Source organism: Oncorhynchus mykiss, chromosome 26 (genome assembly GCF_057628025.1).
Source record: "Oncorhynchus mykiss isolate SJ-2025 chromosome 26, ASM5762802v1, whole genome shotgun sequence".
NCBI classification, from domain to species: Eukaryota; Metazoa; Chordata; class Actinopteri; order Salmoniformes; family Salmonidae; genus Oncorhynchus; species Oncorhynchus mykiss.
Genome location: NC_143047.1, coordinates 2,986,250 through 3,010,071, shown reverse-complemented (window position 1 = coordinate 3,010,071; position 23,822 = coordinate 2,986,250). Strand labels below are relative to the sequence as shown.

Genomic DNA, 23,822 nt, shown 5'->3' with positions numbered 1-23,822 from the left:
TATTGGTCACTTGCATATGGTTAGCAGATGTTAATGCGAGTGTAGCGAATGCATGGCTTCTAGTTCCGACAGAGCAGGAATATCTAACAAGTAATCTAACAAATTCACAAAAAATATCTTATACAAATGTAAAGGGACTAATAAGAATATGTACATATAAATATATGGAAGAGCGATAGCCGTGTGGCATAGGCAAGATGCAGTAGATGGTATAGAAAACCGTATATACATATGAGAAGAGTAATGTAGGATATGTAGACATTATTAACATGGCGTTACTTAATGTGACTAGTGATACCTTAATTACATCAATTTATTACATTTATTAAAGTGGCTAGAGATTTGAGTCTGTATGTTGGCAGCAGCCACTATATGTTAGTGATGGCTGTTGAACAGTCTGATGGCCTTGAGATGGAAGCTGTTTTTCAGTATCTCGGTCCCAGCTTTGATGCACCTGTACTGACCTAGCCTTCTGGATGATTGCGGGGTGAACAGGCAGTGGCTCGGGTGGTTGTTCTCCTTGATGATCTTTTTGGACTTCCTTTGACATCAGGTGCTGTAGGTGTCCTGGAGGGCAGGTAGTCTGCCCCCGGTGATGCGTTGTGCAGACCGCACTACCCTCTGGAGAGCCTTGCGGTTGTGGGCGGAGTAGTTGCCGTACCAGGCGGTGATACAGCCCGACAGGATGCTCTCGATTGTGCATCTGTAGCCTAATTTCTTCAGTCTCCGGAGGTTGAAGAGGCGTTGTTGTGCCTTCTTCACCACGCTGTCTGTGTGGGTGGACCATTTCAGATTGTCCGTGATGTGTATGCCGAGGAACTTAAAACTTTCCACCTTCTCCACTACTGCCCTGTCGATGTGGATGGGGAGATGCTCCCTCTGCTGTTTCCTGAAGTCCACGATCATCTACTTGGTTTTGTTGACGTTGAGTGAGAGGTTATTTTCCTGACACCACACTCCGAGGGCCCTCACCTCCTCCCTGTAGCCTGTCTTGTCATTGTTGGTAATCAAGCCTACCATAGTAGTGTTGTCTGCAAACTTGATGATTGAGTTGGAGGCGTGCATGGCCATGCAGTCATGGGTGAACAGGGAGTCCAGCAGAGGGCTGAGAACGCACCCTTGTGGGGCCCTGGTGTTGAGAATCAGGGGGTTGGAGATGTTGTTTCCTACCCTCACCACCTGGGGCGGCGCGTCAGAAAGTCCAGTAGCCAGTTGCACAGGGCGGGGTCGAGACCCAGGGTCATGAGCTTAGTGATGAGTTTGGAGGGTTCTTTGGTGTTAAATGCTGAGCTGTAGTCAATGAACAGCATTCTTACATAGGTATTCTTCTTGTCCAGATGGGTTAGGGCAGTGTGCAGTGTGATAGCGATTGCATCGTCTGTGGACTTATATTGGAGTGGGTCTAGGGTATCAGGTAGGGTGGAGGTGAAATGATCCTTGACTAGTCTCAAAGCACTTCATGATGACAGAAGTGAGTGGTATGGGGCGATAGTCATTCAGTTACCTTAGCTTTCTTGGGAACAGGAAAAATGGTGGCCATCTTGAAACATGTGGGCACTGGGAAATTGATTTATTGAATATGTCCTTAAACACACCAGCTAGTTGGTCTGTGCATGTTCTAAAGACGCAGCTAGGGATGACGTCTGGCCTGGCAGCCTTGCGAGGGTTAACACGTTTAAATGTTTTACTCACGTTGGCCATGGTGAAGGAGAGTCCACAGGCTTTGGTAGCGGGCCGTTACCAAAGCCTGTGGGCTCTCAAGACGTCAATGTCCACAACGGGGCTGGCTTTCTTTTTGTAATCCATGATTGACTGTAGACCCTGCCCACATGTCTCATGTTTGAGTCATTGAATTGCGACTCTACTTTGTCTCTATACTGATGCTTTGCTTGTTTGATTGCCTTGCGGATAGAATAGCTACAATGTTTGTATTCGGTCATGTTTCCAGTCTCCTTCCATTATTAAAAGCAGTGGTCGTGCTTTCAGTTTTGCGCCTGTGCTACAATCAATCCACGGTTTCTGGTTAAGGAAGGTTTTAATAGTCACAGTGGGTACAACATCACTGATGCACTTGCTAATAAACTCAGCGCATATATCAATGTTGATGTCTGAGGCTACTCGGAACATATCCCAGTCCACGTGATCGAAGCAATCTTGAAGCATGAAATCAGATTGGTCAGACCAGTATTGGATAGACCTGAGCACGAGTGTTTCCTGTTTTAGTTTCTGTCTATAGTCTGGGAGCAACAAAATTGAGTCATGCTGAAGTGAGGGCGGGGAGGGCTTTGTGTGCATCTTGGAAGTTAGAGTAGCAATGGTCCATAATGCTACCGGCTCATTTCGCATTCGATATGCTGACAGAATTCAGGAAGCCTTGTTCTCAGATTAGCTTTGCTAAAACACCAGCTACAATAAATGCAGCCTCAGGATATATGGCTACCAGTTTACATAGAGTCCAGTGAAGTTCTTTCAGGGCCGTCGAGGTATCTATTTGGGGGGGGATATACATAGCTGTGACTATAATCGAAGAGAATCCTCTTGGTAGATAACGCATTTGGCATTTGATTGTAAGGAATTATAGGTCAGGTGAACAGGACTGAAGTTCCTGTATGTTGTTGTGGATACACCATGAGTCGTTAAGCATAAGGCATACACCCCCCCCCCCCCCCCCCCCCCCCCCCCCGCCCTTCTTCTTACCAGAAAGATGTTTGTTTCTGTCTGCGCAATTCAGTACGAAACTGGGTGGCTGTACCAAATCATATCCCGAGTGAGCCATATTTCTGTGAAACAGAGAATGTTACGATCTCCGATGTCTCTCTGGAAGGCAACTCGTGTGTGCCGTGTGTGATTTCATGAAAGTTATACATTTGCTGTCCCCTCAATTTGGACATTTTCACTTAAGGGTGTACTCACTTTTGTTGCCAGCGGTTTAGACATTAATGGCTGTGTGTTTAATTATTTTGAGGGGCCAGCAAATGTACACTGTTATACTCACTACTTTACATTGTAGCAAAGTGTCATTTCTTCAGTGTTGTCACATGAAAAGATATACTCAAATATTTACAAAAAATGTGAGGGGTGTACTCACTTTTGTGATATACTGTATTTATAGTAATTTAATTTGAATTTGGCGCTCTGCAATTTCACCGGATGTTGTCGAGGGGTTCCGCTAGCATAACGTCTAGACATAACAAGTTATCCCCAATCACTGATTATTCTCTCAGTGTCGTTTTTTCTAATTGAATACTTTTTTTGTTTTCAGATGGGGGGGGTGCACTGTTGTGTTTCCCATGTACAGGTGTTTCACTGGTTTAGTTTTTTTCAGAATGCTGACATGCTTGACCCTTTCTTTGTCATAAGGCCAATTTTTCTATTTGCCTGGTCTGTCATGGTATGTGCTTATTTGTGTGTGACAATAGTTCTGTAACTTATTGGCACATGGAAGTCTGATGGTTGTCTCACCTACCAACGGGGTGAGCACTGCAGAAACGTTATGTTACAGCTTGTGTATTGTAAGACTCTCTTTTCTGTTATGACAACCGTTTAAATGGTTCTCTTTGCACCTGCCAAGGTAGTCAGTTTTTGAATTAAAACAAATATGACAACTCCATTGCCAGCTGTGCTGAAAAGCGTAACTGCTTACGCCTCCTCTGAATCCTTGCCATTACCTAAAAGATTTTTGCAGCAGTTTTGCCAGTCACATCAGTAAAACGAGTCAAATAATATTTTTGCCGTTGGTTCTCCTCAAGAAATGCACTGTTCACAGTTTTGTGAGCATTTGACAACTTTGTCTGGAAAGAGTTGCCGGGAAAATCCTGTCATTGGCGGAGACTAACAAAAAAATAAGGGAATTATGATAACACTGGGCATCCAAAGGAACTCCATAATGACAATGGCCAAAGGGGCCTCAAAGTCATTGTGTAAGGAAAACGTATTGGTCTGTGTCTGTTTGACTGGGCCCATGTTTTCACAGCCTTAACAAGTGACGAGAATTTGACAGCCATCCAAAACTAATTTCTAATTTCACGTTCCTCCCTTTCTCTACCTCCCACACCCCCCATTCTCCACTCACTCACACACATGTTCTTTTTGAATAAATCCACACCAAACAATTTTCCACATGGCTGCACCGTGGTTAGTGGTGTATGGACTACCAGATCAGAGATAGGGCTCAGCTCCCCTCGCTAGCTTGAATGACAGGCCCAGATTAGCATGCTTTATTTGCCCCGAGTAAACAACACTATAAATAAGCAGGGCTGTTCAATCAATCAGCCATCACGGCGCTCCAACCTGTTCTAATAAAGACTAGGAAGTGAAAGCACACACAACAATCTGTAACACTCCAACACACACACACACACACTTTCCCATCCCATGTCAATGTCACTGTTCCATTATTCACCTCTAATGGGTTCCGCCACAAATATGAACCAGCGGTGCAGGGGAATGATGCATTGTCAGATATTGTTAGTGTGTTGGTATGTTGCCCCTCCATGTAACCTTTCCTTCACCCTTATTTCCTGAAGGAGTGTATTATTTACCTCAGCAGTGTAGTAGCCTATACTGTATATATTGACTAAAAATGTTTTAGAGTGAACTCTGTCATTAAGGGAGAGGTTGAAATTTGCACAATGGTTACCCTGACGAAAATGGAGTAGGGTCATGCTTTTTCAATTTCATTCAGGTGGAGGGTTTAGTATTTTACACATTTAGTCCAGGGGAGTGTCATGTAATTTGTAAAAAATTTAATTTCATATTGCTCAGAGTTTGAGAATTAGTTGCTTAATATAGTATCATGTGTGCCCGATGATGCCGCTCATCCCTGATTCTCTGCTTGGCGCTCAAGTGTGCCTAGAGTGGTCTCAATAAAATTATCCATAGCCTATACCAGCCTTTCTCAAACCCTGATCTGTCGACCGGCACCGGTACGTGGAGGAATGCTTGCCGGTCTGCAGCATATTTGTCTTGAATTTGATTGTATTTTTTTTTTGTGGTCTGCAGCATATTTTACATGAATAAATACTTGCTGTATGCCTACCTGTGCAATGTGCTGAACTATACAAGAAGCAGTAAACACATTCTGTTGCCATGACAATGTATGTATGCTACACCACACACACTCTCTCTCCCTGAATTTCTTTCAAATCAAACAGCTGCCTGCCAAAACCTGTCTGTGACATGTCAGACTTGCCTCAGCAATGATGCTACGAAGCCATCGAAAATGTGTAGACATTTAGAAACAAAGCTTTCACATTTCAAGGATAAACCAGATGCTTTTTTTTAAAGAGATGACCATCTAAACAAAAATACTACACTATAATGAGAGTTTACTGAAAGCTTCATGGTTATTCTCAAAACATTTCCAAGTGCATGTGAGACAGTGTACTCATGCATAAAAAAAGTAACAATGAAAGAAAAGCATTGCATGTTTGAAGTTAGTGTGGGAGAGGAGGAAAAATTGTGATCAGTAATGACAAACCTAGCATTGACATCCTACAGTGCATTCGGAAAGAATTCATACCACTGGACTTTTTCCATATTTTGTTACGTTACTGCCTAATTCTAACATTTATTAAATTGTTTTTTTTTTCCCTCATCAATCTACACACAATATCCCTTAAAAAAAATTTTGAAATTGTTGCAAATGTATCCCTGCCAAAGGTGCTTCAACAAAGTAGAGGGTCTGAATACAAATCTCTGGAAGACAAACAGATTTCCCTCAAGAATTTCCCTGTATTTAGCGCCATCCATCAATCCTTCAATTTTGGCCCCAGTCCCTGCCGATGAAAAACATCCCAACAGCATGATGCAGCTACCATGCTTCACTGTTGCTTCACTGTTGGTGTTCTCGGGGTGATGAGAGGTGTTGGGTTTGCGCCAGACATAGCGTTTTCCTTGATGGCCACAAAGCTCAATTTTAGTCTCATCTGACCAAAGTACCTTCTTCCATATTTTTGGGGAGTCTCCCGTATCCCGAAAACGTGTTTGCTTATTTTTTTCTTTAAGCAATTGCTTTTTTTCTGGCCACTCTTGCGTAAAGCCCAGTTTTGTGGAGTGTACGGCTGAAAGTTGTCCTATGGACAGATACTCCAATCTCCACTGTTGAGCTTTGCATGTCCTTCAGGGTTATCTTTGGTCTCTTTGTTGCCTCTGATTAATGCCCTCCTTGCCTGGTCCATGAGTTTTGGCAGGCTTGTTGGCAGGCTTGTTGTGGTACCATATTCTTTCCATTTTTTAATAATGGATTTAATGGTGCTCCCTAGGATGTTCAAAGTTTCCGATTTTTTTTATAACTCAACACTGATCTGTACTTCTCCAGAACTTTGTCCCTGCCCTGTTTGGAGAGCTCCTTGGTGTTCATGGTGCCGCTTGCTTGGTGGTGCCGCTTGCTTGGTGGTGCCGCTTGCTTGGTGGTGCCGCTTGCTTGGTGGTCTTGCAGACTCTGGGGCCTTTCAGAACATGTGTATATATACACAGAGATCATGTGACAGATCATGTGACACTTAAATAAAGTCCACCTGTGTGCAATCTAACTTATTTGACTTCTGAAGGTAATTGGTTGCACCAGATCTTATTTAGGGGCTTCATATGCATCTTATTTAGGGGCTTCATTTAGAATACATATGCACGCGCCACTTTCCATTTTTTATAAATTTTTTGAAACAAGTAGTTATTTTAATTTCACTTCACGAATTTGGATTCTTTTGTGTATGTCCATTACATAAAATCTATTTGTAATGTAACATAATAGGGAAAACGCCAAGGGGATGAATACTTTTGCAAGGCACTGTAAACCCTTTTGTGCTGCCTAACGAATTAATGTGCTGTGGCACTTCAGGAGTCAAATCAATTTTGTATATATGTGTGTGTGGATTAGGCCTACTGATGCCCTGTCCAGCTTGAGCGGGAGAACTTGAAGATGAGAAGGAGGACCAGAGGTTGGCTTGCTATAATTGATTTGAATAAAAATAAATGTTTCCTTGCCTATAATGAAGCTATTTATTAGAGTTATTGACATTGCAATAACCCATATTCAAGGAATGTTCCATACATTAAGCGGCAGCTGCAGAGATGGGCAGAGCATTGGTGCTGAAAATAGGCTAATTTGATTAGCCTTAATTCATTTAAACCGTATCCATTCAATTTGACTATATGCTACTAACAACAAGAGGGCTTTGTGTTGGAACCTATTTCTTCCTATTCCAGAAAGAGGTAGGCCTACCTGTTTGACAGACTAAATGATAGTCTACTATCCATAGATTTTGTCAGCCTATTCCTTTAGTCACCATGCACCCCTTAAATATCTCCGTGTCAGTGAAGAACTTGTTAAGTTAAAACCAGAGTTCGAATTGAGGGGGTATCTGAGGGTATTGTGGCTTTGGGTAAAGAAAATGGCTAAAAGCACAGGCCTACTCGTTTTAAAAAAATATGTTTCATATTGACTTGATTATATAAAGTTATCTATAGCAACGCTTTAGTCCGCAAAGCTTTATGCTAGAAACAAGCGTAAAATGTCGGGTAAAGACATGACTCCGATGCATATGGGATATATTTGGTTTGTCTCTATAACATGACATTTAGAAGCTGTGCTACAACTGAAGAAGAGACAAAAAAAATGTACTTTACTTGGGAAGTAATGATTCTGTCACTATCAATTGACATTTGATATTTCAACAGGCTATTAAAGAACATATTAACCCTAAAATCAGTAAGGAGCCTAGCAAATAACAAAAAATAATTATTGAGTCTACGTTATTATTATTATTTCAAAGTTATAGACGGCCATTTAAAGAAAAAATAAGCAAACACATTTGGTGTTCGCCAAAAGGCATGCAGGAGACTCCCCAAACTTATGGAAGAAGGTACACTGGTCAGATGAGACAAAAAATGTAGCTGATCAAGGAAAACGCTAAATCTGGCGTAAACCCAACACCTCTCATCACCAAGAGAACACCATGGTGGTGGCAGCATCATGCTGTGGGGGTGTTTTTCAGCGGCTGGGACTGTTTTTTTTGTCTTATTTCTTGTTTGTTTCTCAATAAAAAATATCTAGCATGTTCAAAGTGGTAGGCATGTTGTGTAAATTAAATTATACAAACCCCCCAAAATCTATTTTAATTCCAGGTTGTAAGGCAACAAAATAGGAAAAATGACAAGGGGATGAACACTTTCGCAAGACACTGTAATCCCGTTTTACCTCATTTCTACCAGCATGTCAAAACTTCTTCAGTATTGGTAGGTCCCCTGCGGGACGGTTGAGCTAACATAACCTCATGCTAATCGCATTAGCCTATAAGTAACAAGAACATTTCCCATGACATAAACATACAGTTGATGTCGGAAGTTTCATACACCTTAGCCAAATACATTTAAACTCAGTTTTTTTCACAATTCCTGACATTTAATCCTTGTAAAAAATCCCTGTTTTAGGTAAGTTAGGATCACCACTTTTATGGGAAATGTCAGAAAACAATAGTAGGAAGAATGACTTATTCAGCTTTTATTTCTTTCATCACGTTCCCAGTGGGTCAGAAGTTTACATACACTCAATTAGTATTTGGTAGCATTGCCTATAAATTGTTTAACTTGGGTCAAATGTTTTGGGTAGCCTTCCACAAGCTTCTACTCTAGGCGAGCAGGGGACACAGCAATCAGATAAGCTAGCAGGCCCGGGCCAGTAGATGGCTCTTTAGCGACATTGTAACAGAATAGCCTGTTGAGACAACATCGGGCGATCACGTCGGCAGTCCAGTCATGATGGATCGGCGGGGCTCCGTGTCGAGAATAAAGGGTCCAAGGCAATTGGCAAAAGAGGTATTTTAGCCCTAGAATTAGCTGGTATATGGGCCTAGCTCGAGGCTAGCTGGTGCTTGCTTCGGGACAGAGGCGTTAGCTAACAGTAGCCACTCGTTAGCTAGCTGCGATGATCCGGTGTAAATGATCCAGAGCGGCATGAATCCGGTGATGCGCTAGAGAGAAGCATTCCGATTTGCTCTGGGTTGATGTCGCGCTGTGCAGACTGGCAGGTGTTGTTCGAGCTAAGGCTGGCTGGTGACTGAAAAAATGTGAAGACCACTAGCCGTGGCTAACAAAGGCTAGTAAGCTAGTTAGCTGACTCCTGATGGAAGTTCCAGTCATAAGGAAAAAAATAGCAGATCCGTACCTCGTTGGGTGAGAAGGGTTGCAGGAAAGTAGATTTATTTCATAGATAGAAAGTGAGATTAAGATATATATGAAAAATACTGGCTATTTGCATGGGATAAGACATGGGATAAACACACACAACCTACTGTTACGCCATCTTGGCCTGGGCTACTGTGGATAACCGGTTGTATAAGAGTATGAACTGATGGGTTATAGAGAAAACAACGCAATTATAACATAGGCTTTCCCAGTGATTTTACCAATGCAGCACTACTGTCCCACACACAGGCAAAGGCAGGCAGGGACCTTGGGGACCTGTCATGGACCTAATTCTGCTTGTGTGTGGCCTCTTATTCCCTTGCTTTAAAAATCAAACATACTTTGGCTATTTGGCTTTCTTTCCCTCTCAATATCTTTCTTTCTCTCTCTGTCCCCCCTCAATATTTCCCCCTCTCCTCCTCTATGCTTCCCTAGATCTCTTGGCAATGGCTCTGCTTGCAGTCTGTCCCATCTGTTTTCATTCATTAGGACAGATCTGCTTCTGTGGGCTTCTGACACCTTTTCACGTCGCGCTGCACAACGTAATTAAGTAGGGGTGAGGAATCATTTTGGCGCCACACCAGCCAGCCAGAAATCCAGTCAGCCACTCTCTCTTCCATCCCCTTAAACCTTCTCTCCTGGTTTTATAGATTGGTATTAACACCGTAGGTTTAATGGTTGCCACTGCCACTATATCTAGTGAATATTGTGTGTTTATGATACACAGTATCTGTAGCCCCAAACCTGGCTCCATAGAGCTCCATGATTGCGTCCCGATAATCTCTTCTTCCCCCTGAAGTGTGCACTCGTTCACTATTCCCCACAAATGTAAAAGCAATGGATTAGTTTAAGCATGAGCTAGAGGGTTTCCATACCGGTCATTTCCTTTCCATGAAGAGAAGTGAACAAGTGCACACTTTAGGGGAACGGAGAGATTATTGGGACACAACTGGCAAGGAATTATCTAAATTAAATGTTTTTGCTTGACACAGAGCTGCAAAGACAATGGAGATTATTCTTTACCTGCAGAAGTTCTGCAACTGTTGCTGTAGTGGAGAGAGGTTCTACAGTCAAATGGCACCGACGGAACCTTACACGATTGACTGTTTTCCTGGATACGTTTGTTATTGTTAAGAGATTCCGTTCACAACGCAGTCATGTTCGGACAGTTAAATGTAATATTAAAGACCAGCCGATACCAACATTGTCTGTCAGATACTGATATTTTGACTCTCAAACCCAGCACTAGTCGATGGATTAATCGCTTTGGCTATAACCAATATGACAATGAAGAACATTCTACTGTTACTGTAACATGGGGGAACCAGCCTGATCTCTGCATTCACCATTCTACTCCACTTCAAAACAGCGATCAGGCTGGTTCCACCAGGCTACGGTAACAGAACCTGCATGCACAGAAAGGCTAAAATGCTTTGTTTCTTTACCAGAGCACTCCCATATAGACAGACTCAGCCTATGCACAAATGAAAACATTTCTCTGGCTTTTGTTAGGTTTCAGTCTCATCCTCCTCCTCATCTCTCCTCAATTAATTCTGCCCACCTTCTATCCATATCTTTTCTATGTCCTCCCCTCACCTCTTTCACCCGGACTCTAAATAATGGCAATATAGTACATCTTATATTATAATTCATCCTCTCTATTCACTCATTCCCCCCTAATATTTCTCTTTCTCTGCACCTCCCACTTTGCACTCTGGATCTAAACAATATGGCAATATTAAACCTTTTCTTCCCTCTCTTTTCTCTTTCCTCCCTTTCATTCCCTCATGTGTTTGTCTCTGGCTCTAAATCTCTTATATTATAAGTCCTCTCCACTCACTCTCTCTCCTCTCCCTTTCTCTCCTTACCCTTGTTCCCCCGCTCCTCCCCTGCCTGTGCTGTCCTGGAGGGAGACAGATTTTGCAGGGAGAGGGAACCATATTTCCAATCAGCGAATCAGGCTGCTGCGGGCTGTGGCCACCGTCCCCGACAGACTGTTTCAGGGAGCTCCCTGTGGCAGAGGGGCAGCTTGTGCCCGCTTGGGAACTCTACCCACTTGATTTCTTCATCAGCGGGTGTCAAGCTCACCCACCCCCAACCTCCCTAACCAAACCCAAACTCATGTTTCAGTGTTAGATAGATAACCAAACGCCACAGAACACCCCAGAACCACCAACCTGGCCTCATGGCAGAGCAGGAGAGTAGGATTCTGTAGCATTGATTTGTTTCCCTCCATTTAGTACGAAATATTATGTTACGTTATGAATGCAATAGTGGTCATACAATATCATACAAATTAGAGTCTGTATAGTATCACACGTCGTACCTGGTCGAACAATATCATACGAATTGGATGATGTAACTTATTATCCTTCTTGGAGGATGAATAGTTTTATACTTTATACAAATACGTGATTAAAGCCAATATTCTCTGAAAAAGTCCAAGTCAGCCCAACTATGCAAGTATGAAACTCATAAAGGACTGCACAACCTATAACCCTCAATTCCAGAGCGAAAGCCAGACGGTAAAAATACACTTACAACACACAGCAGAATAGATTTTCGGAAATATCCCATTTGTTCAGTTCATGTTGATTCAGAGATATACAAACGGATGCTGCTATCGAGAGATCACTGACCTCCATACTGGTCATCCTCTCTACAGTTGACCTTCCCGTGGCAGAAACGGATGGGGAAGTCTGTGTGGTTAAGGCACTCCCTTTAGTAAACAATACAAGGCATGCATTATGTATCCCCATGTAAATAATCCTGACCTCACAACCTTTTTAGTAACTGAGCGTTTACTAAGACATCGCCGGTTCCCAAGGAGGCGATCATTTCACCTGCGAAAGTGCCCAGAATCGTAACTAGCCAATCTAGGTTTAAAACTCCTCAGTGGCAAGTAACTACCTCGGTTCAGTAGCTGTGCAGGGGGATGCACAGATGTACTTAAAGAAAGATGAGCCCAGACAAAATCCATAAGGGCTAGTAGCCTACTTCCTAAGACAGAATACTTGACTGAGGAAACTTTAAACAAAAAAAAGTGCACATTGGAAGAATTTGTCATTGTCAACCACGAGGAAGTTCCAAATACTGAGAATAAATCATTGTTATGAGACAGACTCCAGTCCATATTTCCTTACCTTCAAGTGGGCCTTTTTTCTCTGATAATGGCTGAGTTGTCAAAGGTTCTCTCACTACTCACAGGACCCGTGAGGCACAGTTGGTACAGCATGGTACTTGCTATGCCAAGGTTGTGGGTTCAATACCCAAGGAAATGAAAATGTATGCACTCACGATTGTAAATAGCTCTGGATAAAAGTATGTGCTAAATTATGTAAATATTATTTTAGCTTTCTTTGTAGTCGGACACTCAAAAAAATGCTAGGTTAAAAAAAACTCAATTTTGTTTATTTGTTGCCCCTTCGTAAATATTGGACAGAACAAACAAACATTGGGTTATTATAGGTTGCGTGAATAACCCATTACATCTGCTCAGTATTTTTTAAATGTAATCCGTAGGTTATTTTCAGGAGGCATGGCTTATTAGGGGTGTGGCTTTCAAATTGTTATTTTTGGCCACCCACAAAGTGGTAACTATCCCAACATTGGGATGTGCATAGGCCTTTAAGGAACTCATGCACTTGTGTAAGCTTCATTACCCACAGGTGGCCAAAAATAACAATTGAAAGCTACGCCCCTACAAAGCCACGCCTCCAGTCTTCTGATCTGACCCACTGGGACATAACTCAATTAATCAGCATTAACAACCCAACTTTTCTCTTTTGAGAAAAAAAGGACTCTATTGAATTCGGTTCGCTGAAGTGTTACAGATTCCGTTATAGAAATGTAAAGGTAATTTCCGATTGAATATGCAGCGTTTACAACAAATGCCGTCTCCACCATCGCGGGAACATTGCGTTAACATTTCAATTAGACTTTAGCACAGCATTTTCGTGATATGGATTGAGTAGAGCCCTAATTCACCCAATGCCTGCAACCCAGCAGTTGGGTCATCTAAACAACCCAGCATTTTTAGAGTGTAGGTTTATCTTAGTAGTCATAGGTTGTATTATGGTGCGTTCAAGAGGAACTCGTAAAAAATGTTGTCCAATCATGACGTCAGTGATCTACTGGTAGGAAAGTCAGAGCTCTAGAAAGATGCCAGTTTCCCACTTGGAATTCCGAGTTGGATAACCGTTCAAATGACTTTTCCCGATGTCCAAGTTGTCTTGAACGCACTGAAGTCAGAGATTTCCTAGTTCTGAGTTACCAATCGTTTTGAACGCGGTATTCACATTAAATTTATCTTGATAGACATGTGTTATTTTAGTACTCATAGGTTGTTAGTAGTCCTACTTTATGAAGGCTCCCGAGTGGCGCAGCGGTCTAAGGCACTGCATCTCAGTGCTAGAGGCTTCACTACAGACCCTGGTTTGATCCTGTGCTGTGATCAGGAGTCCCATAGGACGGCGCACAGTTTTATGGGTTAGGGGCGGTAGGCCGTCATTGTAAAATAATAATTTGTTCTTAACTGACTTACCAAGTTAAATAAATAAAATCATAGGTTATCAAGTCAAATAATTATACATTAAACACAGGGATTGTGGTTCATATACTCATGTTGTGTATTTGCTTATCTGGTGAGTGACTTGTTTTTTAACTTGGCCTCAACTGGCAGAAAGTGCTACAGTCAATTTTTATTAAAACATCTTATTGATTGTGTAAACATGCATCAGTCTGATTTGATATATGACTTGAAAGTCATGGGCCTTAGCTGGATTGGCTCTTAGTGACAGGCCTGACAGGATTATAAATGTAGGTGTTCTTCCAGACTGTTTCAATGATCATTTACAGTGTTTGGATAAATAATGATGCCTAAAGCACCACTCAAATTGCTAAGACAATGGCAGTATTGATTATTTCATTGATGACTTGATATCCATAAACTGGAAAAGATTCGAACTAATCCCAACAGCCCAAAATGCATGGGATTACTGTCTCACTAAAATCACAAAAGCTATATGATAAACATGCACCTTGGAGAACAGTGAAAGTTAAAGGCCGTCACCTGCCCTGGGTTAGCTCTGACTTAATACATCTGTTCAGAGAAAGGGATAAAGCCTGGGCTAAGTACCATAAAACCAAATATCCAACTGACTGGGAGTCCATTGGAAAATTAAGAAGCTCCAGTAAAATGTAAAATTCTCCTATATGGATTGTCTAACAAAAATATTTTTTTATCCACAGCAGTTCTTGAAATATACAAATACAAAAATTCATCACTCCAGAGAACGCGCTTCCACTGCTCCAGAGTCCAATGGTAGTGAGCTTTACACCACTCCAGCTTAAGTTTGGCATTGTGCGTGGTAATCTTAGGCTTGACTGCGGCTGCTCGTTTAATGAAGCTCCCGACTAACAGTTATTGTGCTGACGTTGCTTCCAGAGGCAGTTCGGAAACTCAGTAGTGAATGTTGCAACCGAGGACATACAATGTTAATGCGCAATGCACTTCAGCAGGCGGTGGTCTTGTTCTGTGAGCTTGTGTGGCCTACCACATCGCGGCTGAGCCGTTGTTGTTCTAGACGTTTCCACTTCCCAATTATAGCATTTACAGTTGACCGGGGCAGCTCTAGCAGGCATGTGACAAACTGACTTGTTGGAAAGGTGGCATTCTATAACAGTGCCATGTTGAAAGTCACTGAGCTCTTCAGTAAGGCCATTCTACTGCAAATGATTAGCTATGGAGATTGCATGGCTGTGTGCTCGATTTTATACACCTGTCAGCAACAGGTGTGGCTGAAATAGACAAATCCACTATTTTGAAGGTGTGTCCACATACTTTTGTATATATAGTGTTTCTATCTGCAAGATGTAATAAGCATTGTGCTCCACATTTGCCAGCTGTAGTCACTACTGGCGATGGAAAAGACCCTACCTAGTCTGGTTGAATTTATCAATAAAGTACAATGAACGATAACATGCCCCTTTCAGATCTTCAGCATACACAGGGAGTAGAGCCAAGTACCTAGGGGTCGATGCGATTCAGAGGTTGTGTAACTATCCCCTGAAGAAGGTGAGTACAAATAACAGGGGACAGAAAAAATACAGTCCTTTCCTAATGCCCTTAATCCCTCACTTCTCATGGCTCTGAAGAGACTGAGTAGGTGTATACAATAAGGTGTTTTGGAATAGTACTCTGATGGTTTACAGTATGTTTTCTCTGCAGAGCACAGGTATTGCTTTCTTGTCGATGATGTCTCCAGCATTACCTCATTCACAAGCCAACCATACCCTGAGGTCGATTAATGCTCCTCTGCCGCTGGAATAAATGTTTACTGCACAGTATACACTGACAAATTACAGTTGGATCAAAGTCGTAAACCCTCAGTTCTTACTTTCGTCAACCTTCCCCAGTGTTGCTAGGTTTCCATGCCACCATTAGCCGCCTTGTGCATGTACGCACAACACAAATCTTCTCCGATATGCAGATTCTCCGTGACATTTCTGAACAGCAAGTTAGGCACTGCACACAATGGTAACGTACAAGGCACTGCTGATGCACTTCCAAGTGTCAAAAAGTGCAATGCGACTTCCCCCTTTCTTTTTCTAGCTGTCCTCTCCATCACTAGCTGACCTTTTATTAACAACGAAGTGTTCTACAGGAAACAAGGCCAGTCTGTCCACAGCCTGAAACGACCAATCACGGCAGTTCTAGGTGATCGACCAGGAAGTGATTTGTATGCTCCTCTGACTCCGATGGGGGGTGTGGGAATCCTTTGATTAATGCTGACAGGCTGAGCACATTGTGCCGGCATATGAATATTATTAAACTTTTAAAACGCCTGTGTGTGCTTTTAAAGAAGGTTACAGTCAGTGGAAAGAGGGTAAGAGGGAGGGGATGTGGGAAAAGACACTTGGCTTCCTATCAAATATTTTATTTGCACCACTTGCCCCATTTTAAGGTCTTTATAACAACACAGAAATATTTTTGGCTTAATTAGTACATTTTCTTTAGGATAAGAGGATATTTTGGGATGTACAAAGTGCATAATTAATAGGCTCGGAAAGTTAAATGGCTTCTGGGTGTTCAGACATTAATTGCATTGGCAAATTAACATATCCGGCCGACCACTTCCACCCTCTGTGAAATCCATAACTAAAAAAAACGAAGAAATAAAGGTCCCCTGTTCCCATAGAGAAAGAAACGGGGTGATGAACATAACATTTCTGAACATAGACTAGAAAAAAATATACCTTGTCACTGTCCCTGTACAGTGCCTCGGTTTTGGAGCCCACGGCCGATTGCTTGTTTTCGTCCACATACGCAGTGTGTGCATTGGGGAGATGGGTGGTGGGGACTTGAGCTAAGGGCACAGTAGTTAGTAAACAAAGCTTACAGCTGAAACAGTGGGAAAAGGTTGTTTTTTTTCTATTTATTCCTGTGCTTGAATTGGGGGGAGGGATTATTTGAGGGTGGGTGGTGGGACGGGGGTGAGGAGAGGGTTGGTCTATTTTCTTCTACTATTCGAAAGCATCTCAATTGATATTGACCTAGTGCTATGTTTGTGGCAGGAAAGTGTACTTTTTCACTATTGAATTACCATTAGTGGAAAGAGAAAAGAGTTGGTATCATTTTTTATTTAAGAACTCTCCTATTTATTCACCAACCGGTGTTGATCTTTACTCAATGCGGTATGTCATAAGACAGTGGCACCATTTTTTTATTACATCCAATCTGCAGATCCCCATGAGGTTCAACTTACCCAAAATAATACAAAGTTGCTTTCGGTTACGAAATAGCGGCCAAAATTTCTGAGAGGGACAGAAATGACTAGTTCTTAAAGATATAGCATCAAAACCACCAGTATGGCCAAACCATACATGCTCAGCACATGAAAAGCAATAGGGTCATGTGCTAACCAATCAAATCAAACCCCCAGCGCCATGGGTGCCAGCCCCCAAGGCTCTGACGGCCAGATTGCAAGTCAAAAGTCTGTGGAAATCAATGGTCAAACTGTCCATCTACACAAGACACACACAGTGAGTACCACCATCACAACTGTTGCACTCTTCCACTCACTCTTCTCTTACTACCATTGATTTTGCAAATAATTTTTGTAATGATTGTGATGCATTTTTTTGCTTATACCTTAGTTGAATGTACAGTATATGTCAGAGGGGGAGCCATCTGTGCCCGTCAGCTTAACCCCAGCATGCCACCATGCCATGCCTGGAGAGAGAAAGATGGAGGGATTGACTATAGGTGGAGGAGTGGACAGGCAGTTGCTGAGGTGGGGTGTTAATTAACTAGATGGTAACAAGGTGTTGTATCTACGTGGCCAGCCTGGGCACCTTGAAGATAGAAGAACATGCTCTCAAGCGCCCACTTCAAAAAAATATTGGGCTTGGATCAGAGCAAAAGTCTCAATATCATGAGCACTGACCATATAAAACATTTAAAATACATAAATAGTATGCTAATATTTTCTGCTCAGTCTGGAATCCAGTGTCTGATTCAATTGAAACTGCCAATGATGTCACATTCCACATGGAGAGAATGAAGCTCCTTTCCCCAAATTCCCATGTTTTCCACATATTTTGGTTGGACGATTCCCCGAATCAGGAGTGAATAAGCAGGAAACCTGGAATCTGGAAAACCAGGGAATTTTGGTAAATTAATCAGATTTTTGCAAGGGTGGGGACCCATTTATGGGGACTTATTTAAAAGGACCCATTTATGGATTGACTAACTGTCAATAAGAAAATGGGGCCAATTGCAACCAACATTATGCACCGTATCACTATGAGGTGATCTTTTGTTAAAGCATTAATATGTGCTAAGAAGTTGTGCGAAGTTACTGGATATTGGCGGAAACTGGAACACGCTGTCACACACGTCAAACTAGAGCATCCCAAACATGCTCAACAGATGCATATCTGTGTATTATCATATTGAAAAATGAGGTGATGGCGGCAGATGAATGGCACGAAAACAGGCCTCAGGATCTCGTCATGGTATCTCTGTGCCATCGATAAAATGCAATTGTGTTCGTTGTTTCTTAGGTTGTGCCAACCACAGTTTTATTACAGACAGAAATACTCCTCAGTTTCACCAGCTGTCCGGGTGGCTGGTCTCAGACGATCCTGCAAGGTAAGAAGCCGGATGTGGAGGTCCTGTGCTGGTGTTGTTACACAAGGTCTGCGGATTTGAGGCCGGTGGGACGTACTGTCAAATTCTCTAAAATGACATTGGTAGAGAAATTAACAATCAATTCTCTGGCAACAGCTCTGGGGAACATTCCTGCAGTCAGCATGCCAATTGCACGCTTCCTCAAAACCTGAGACATCTGTGGCACGTATTCTGTGACAAAATTGCACATTTTAGAATGGCCTTTTATTGTCCCCAGCACAAGGTGCACCTGTGTCATGATCATGCTTTTTAAATCAGCTTCTTGATAATCCATCCACCTGAAAGGTGTGGCATATCTTGTGCACAACATTTGAGAGAAATAAGCTTTTTGTGTGTATGAAACATTCTGGGATCTTTTATTTCAGCTCATGATATTTCAGCTCATGTTTTTATTTTTGTTCAGTATATTTGACAAGCATTATGTACAACTGAAATATATCATTTCCTTCTTTACCATGGCAAATCTACTGTGGCAATTTACCCTACACATTTTATAGATGGAGAAATCATGTCTGGCCAGCAGCATACCACCCCGCATCCCATTGCTGGCTTGCCTCAAGCTAAGCAGGGTTTCCCCTGGTCTAAAAAAATATCCCAGAGCAGTGATTGGGGACATTGCCCTGTGTAAGGTGCTGTCTTTTGGATGGGATATTAAACGGGTGTCCTGATTCTGTGTTCACCAATGAGCCCATGGCACTTATCGTAAGCGCCGGGTTGTTAACCCGGGTGTCTTGGCTATATTCCTAATCTGGCACTCATACTGTACCATCATGGCCCCCTAATCATCACCAGCTTCCAATTGGCTCATTCCTCTCCCCTGTAACTATTCCCCAGGTTGTTGCTGTAAATTAGCATGTGTTCTCCATGAACTTAACTGGTTAAATACAAATGTTCCAATTTATGTAATCCATTAATAATTTGCCTAAATCTCTTGTTTTGTGATCTATGATATTAATTACCCATGTCTACTTGCCTGCTTGTTTACAATCAAAAACTATCGGTTTGAGAAGAAAAACTGCCACTGATGAGAATCAATAAAAAAAAAAAATCAATCAAATCAATTTATATAGTATTATCCCAGTAATTTGTTTATCCAAGTTTCCTTCAACCATACACAATCATGGTATGCACATTCTAGCACAATACCCACACTCTACTAATAACAGAAGTATATCTTATTTTGTAACCAAACCTCTGGTCTCTTGTTGTGTAAGCAGAAATAATTTAGTGTGTGAGCAGGTCCATATATTTAACTATTGGTTGTGATTTACATTGTACTCGCCCCCTGAGCCCCTAGAGCACACATGAACAAAGCCTACATAACTGCCACAGTGTCCAAGCAGGGCACGGAACAGGCCCAGAGTAGAGATTAAACAAGACCCTGCACCAGCAAGTATGAACAATACCGCAATTGTAGTGCACTCAGAAAAGGAAAACAGTGTTGTTGTTTCTGCACATGCTTTTAGGTCAAAGTAATGTACTCATGCTATTCACAAAGTGTAACATTTTTGAGTGACCCTTAACCAGCTTTTGTATACTTGTATTTTTATTCAACTTGGCAAGTCAGTTAAGAATTTGTTCCTATTTACAATGACGGCCTACCAAAAGGCAAAAGGCCTCCTGCGGGGAAGGGGGCTGGGATTAAAAATTTAAAAATATATAAATATCGGACAAAACACACATCACGAAAAGGAGAGACAACAACATTACATAAAGAGAGACCTAAGACAACAACATAGAACGGTAGCAACACATGACAACACAGCATGGGAGCAACACTACATGACTTCACAGCATGGTAGCAACACAACATGGAAGCAGCACAAAACATTGTACAAACACTATTGGGCACAGACAACAGCACAAAGGGCAAGAAGGTAGAGACAACAATACATCACACAAAGTAGCCACAACTGTCAGTAAGAGTGTCCATGATTGAGTTTCTGAATGAAGAGATAAAACTGTCCAGTTTGAGTGTTTGTTGCAGCTCGTTCCAGTCGCTAGCTGCAGCGAACTGAAAAGAGGAGCGACCCAGGGATGTGTGTGCTTTGGGGACCCTTAACAGAATGTGACTGGCAGAATGGGTGGTGTATTTGAAGGATGAGGCTGCAGTAGATAGTGGGGAGTGAGGCATAAGAGGGTTTTGTAAATAAGCATCAACCAGTGGGTCATGCGATGGGTATACCAAGATGACCAGTTTACAGTAGAGTATAAAGTGCAGTGATGTGTCACATAAGGAACATTGGTGGCAAATCTGATGTCCGAATGGTAAAGAAAATCTAGCTGCTCAAGAGCACCCTTACCTGCCGATCTATAAATGAGGTCTCCGTAATCTATCATGGGTTGGATAGTCATCTGAATCAGGGATAGTTTGGCAGCTGGGGGGAAAGAGGAACTATTACGATAGAGGAAAACAAGTCTAGATTTAATTTTAGCCTGCAGCTTTGACATGTACTTGGGAGTATGGCTAGACAGTACACTGTCATTCTCTCAGCACATGTACAGTTGAAGTCGGAAATTTACATGCACCTTAGCCAACTACATTTCAACTCAGTTTTTCACAATTCCTGACATTGTATCCTAGTAAAAAGGTTAGGATCACCACTTTATTTTAAGAATGTGAAGTGTCAGAATTATAGTAGAGAATGATTTATTTAAGTTTTTATTTATTTCATTACAATCCCAGTTGGTCAGAAGTTTACATACACTCAATTAGTATTTGATAGCATTGCCTTTAAATTGTTTAACTTGGGTCAAATGTTTCAGGTAGCCTTCCACAAGCTTCCCACAATAAGTTGGGAGAACTTTGGGACTTTGTTGACCTTAAGCCATTTTGCTACAACTTTGGAAGTATGCTTGGGGTCATTGTCTATTTGGAAGACCAATTTGCGACCAAGCTTTAACTTCCTGACTGATGTCTTGAGATGTTGCTTCAATATATCCACATAATTTTCTTTCCTCATGATGCCATCTAGATTGTGAAGTACACCAGTCCCTCCTGCAGCAAATGACCCCAACATGATGCTGCCACCCCCGTGCTTCACGGTTGGGAGGGTGTTCTTCGGCTTGCAAGCCCCCCCTTTTTCCTCAAAATATAACGATGGTCATTATGGCCAAAAAGTTATATTTTTGTTTCATCACACCAGAGGACATTTCTCCAAAAAGTACAATATTTCTCCCCTGCAGTTGCAAACCGTAGACTGGCTTTTTATGTGACGGTTTTGGAGCAGTGGTTTCTTCCTTGCTGAGAGGCCTTTTGGGTTATTTCGATATAGGACTCGTTTTACTGAGGATATAGATACTTTTGTACCCATTTCCTCAAGCATCTTCACAATGTCCTTTGCTGTTGTTCTGGGATTGATTTGCACTTTTCGCACCAAAGTACGTTCATCTCTAGGAGACAGAACGCGTCTCCCTCCTGAGCGGTATGACGGCTGTGTGGTTCTATGGCATTTAAACTTGCGTACTATTGTGGATGTATTTCAAGGCCTACCTTCAAATGAACCTGTTGAACCTGTTACCTTCAGGCATTTGGAAAATGCTCCCAAGGATGAACCAGACGTGTGGAGGTCTACAATTATTTTTCTGAGGTCTGATTTTTTTTTTTTATCTCCCCATGATGTGGGGAGGCATCGAGTTTGAAGGTAGACCTTGAAATACATCCACAGGTACACATACAATTGACTCAAATTATGTTAATTAGCCTATCGGAAGCTTCTAAAGCCATGATATAATTGTCTGGAATTTTACAAGCTGTTTAAAGGCACAGTCCAGTCAACTTAGTGTATGTAAACTTCTGACCCACTGGAATTGTGATACAATTGATTATAAGTGAAATAATCTGTCTGTTAACAACCGTTGGAAAAATTACTCGTGTCATGCAGAAAGTAGATGTCCTTACCGACTTGCCAAAACTATAGTTTGTTATCAAGACATTTGTGAAGTGGTTGAAAAATTAGTTTTAATGACTCCAACCTAAGTGTATGTAAACTTCTGACTTCAACAGTATGAGGTGACTACCTCAAGCTCTGAACCCTCAGAGGTAGTAATAACACCTTCTTCTTACCAAACCTCATGACCTTTGTTCCAAACAAATGACAGGGGGGCAGTTGAGTAGCTTAGATGAATGAGGTGCCCAGAGTAAACTGCCTGCTCCTCTGTCCCAGATGCTACTATATACATATTATTAGTAGTATTGGATAGAAAACACTCTGAAGTTTCTAAAACTGTTTGAATGATGTCTTTGAGTATAACAGAACTCATATGGCAGGCTAAAACCTGAGACAAATCCAACCAGGAAGTGGGAAATCTGAGGTTTGTAGTTTCATTTAAGTGATTGCCTCTCCAATATGCTATGCCTATGGGGCCAGAATGCACTCCCCAAGGCTTCCAGCAGATGTCAACAGTCTTTAGAAAGTAGTTTGAGGCTTCTGTTGTGGAAGGGTGTCGAATAAGAGCCGTTTCAACAAGTGGACCAGGCTGAGGCCAATCAATCTGCTTTTTCCTCTGTAATGAATACGCTATTGTCCGGTTGGAATATTATTGAAGATGTATTATAAAAATACCCTAAGGATTGATTGTAAACATCGTTTGACATGTTTCTACAAACTGTAATGGAACTCTTTTGACTTTTCGTCTGGATTTTGCGCTCGCGCATTGTGCCTTTGGAATAGTGAACTAAGCGCGCAAACAAAACAAAAGGTATTTGGACATAAATATGGACCTAATCAAACAAAACGAAAATTTCTTGTGGAAGTGGGAGTCCTGGGAGTGCATTCCGATGAAGATCAGCAAAGGTAAGTGAAGATTTATAATGCTATTTATGACTTTTGTTGACTCCACAATTCGGCAGGTTTTTGTGGCTGACCGCTGTTCTCAGATTATTGAATATTGTGCTTTTGCCGTAAAGCTTTTTTGAAATCTGACACAGCGGTTGCATTTAGAACAAGTTTATATTTAATTCTATGTAAAACATGTATCTTTCATCAAAGTTTATGATGAGTATTTCTGTTGTTTGATGTTGCTCTCTGCAATTACTCCGGATGTTTTGGAGGCATTTCTGAACATTTTTGGATATAAATATGAACTTGACCGAACAAAACATACATGTATTGTGTAACATTGAGTCCTGGGAGTGTCATCAGATGAAGATCGTCAAAGGTTAATTTTATCTATATTTCAGATTTTTGTGACGCCTCTCTTTGGTTGGAAAATGGCTGAATGCTTTCTGTGACTAGTTGCTGGCCTAACATAATAATATGTTCTGCTTTCGCCGAAAAGCCTTTTTGAAATCGGACACTGTGGTTGGATTAACGAGAAGTGCGTCTTTAAAATGGTGTAAAATACTTGTATGGTTGAGGAATTTTAATTATGAGATTTCTGTTGTTTAGAATTTGGCGCCCTGCAACTTCACTGGCTGTTGGCGAGTTGGGACGCTAGCGTCCCG

General features: G+C 41.8%; 2 long non-coding RNA genes across 2 annotated transcripts in view; one reads left to right on the top strand and one right to left on the bottom strand.

Moving 5' to 3' along the window:
• The window catches only part of LOC149971349 (uncharacterized), an 812,381-nt gene that overhangs the window by 634,295 nt on the left and 154,264 nt on the right, over nt 1-23,822 (top strand). The gene's annotated exons all lie outside the window — the stretch shown is intronic.
• LOC149971350 (uncharacterized) overlaps nt 20,696-23,822 on the bottom strand; it is a 53,184-nt gene continuing 50,057 nt past the window's right edge. Inside the window, exon 3 of the long non-coding RNA XR_016492199.1 lies at nt 20,696-20,754. This is a non-coding gene — a long non-coding RNA (uncharacterized LOC149971350). The remainder of the gene's footprint in view (nt 20,755-23,822) is intronic.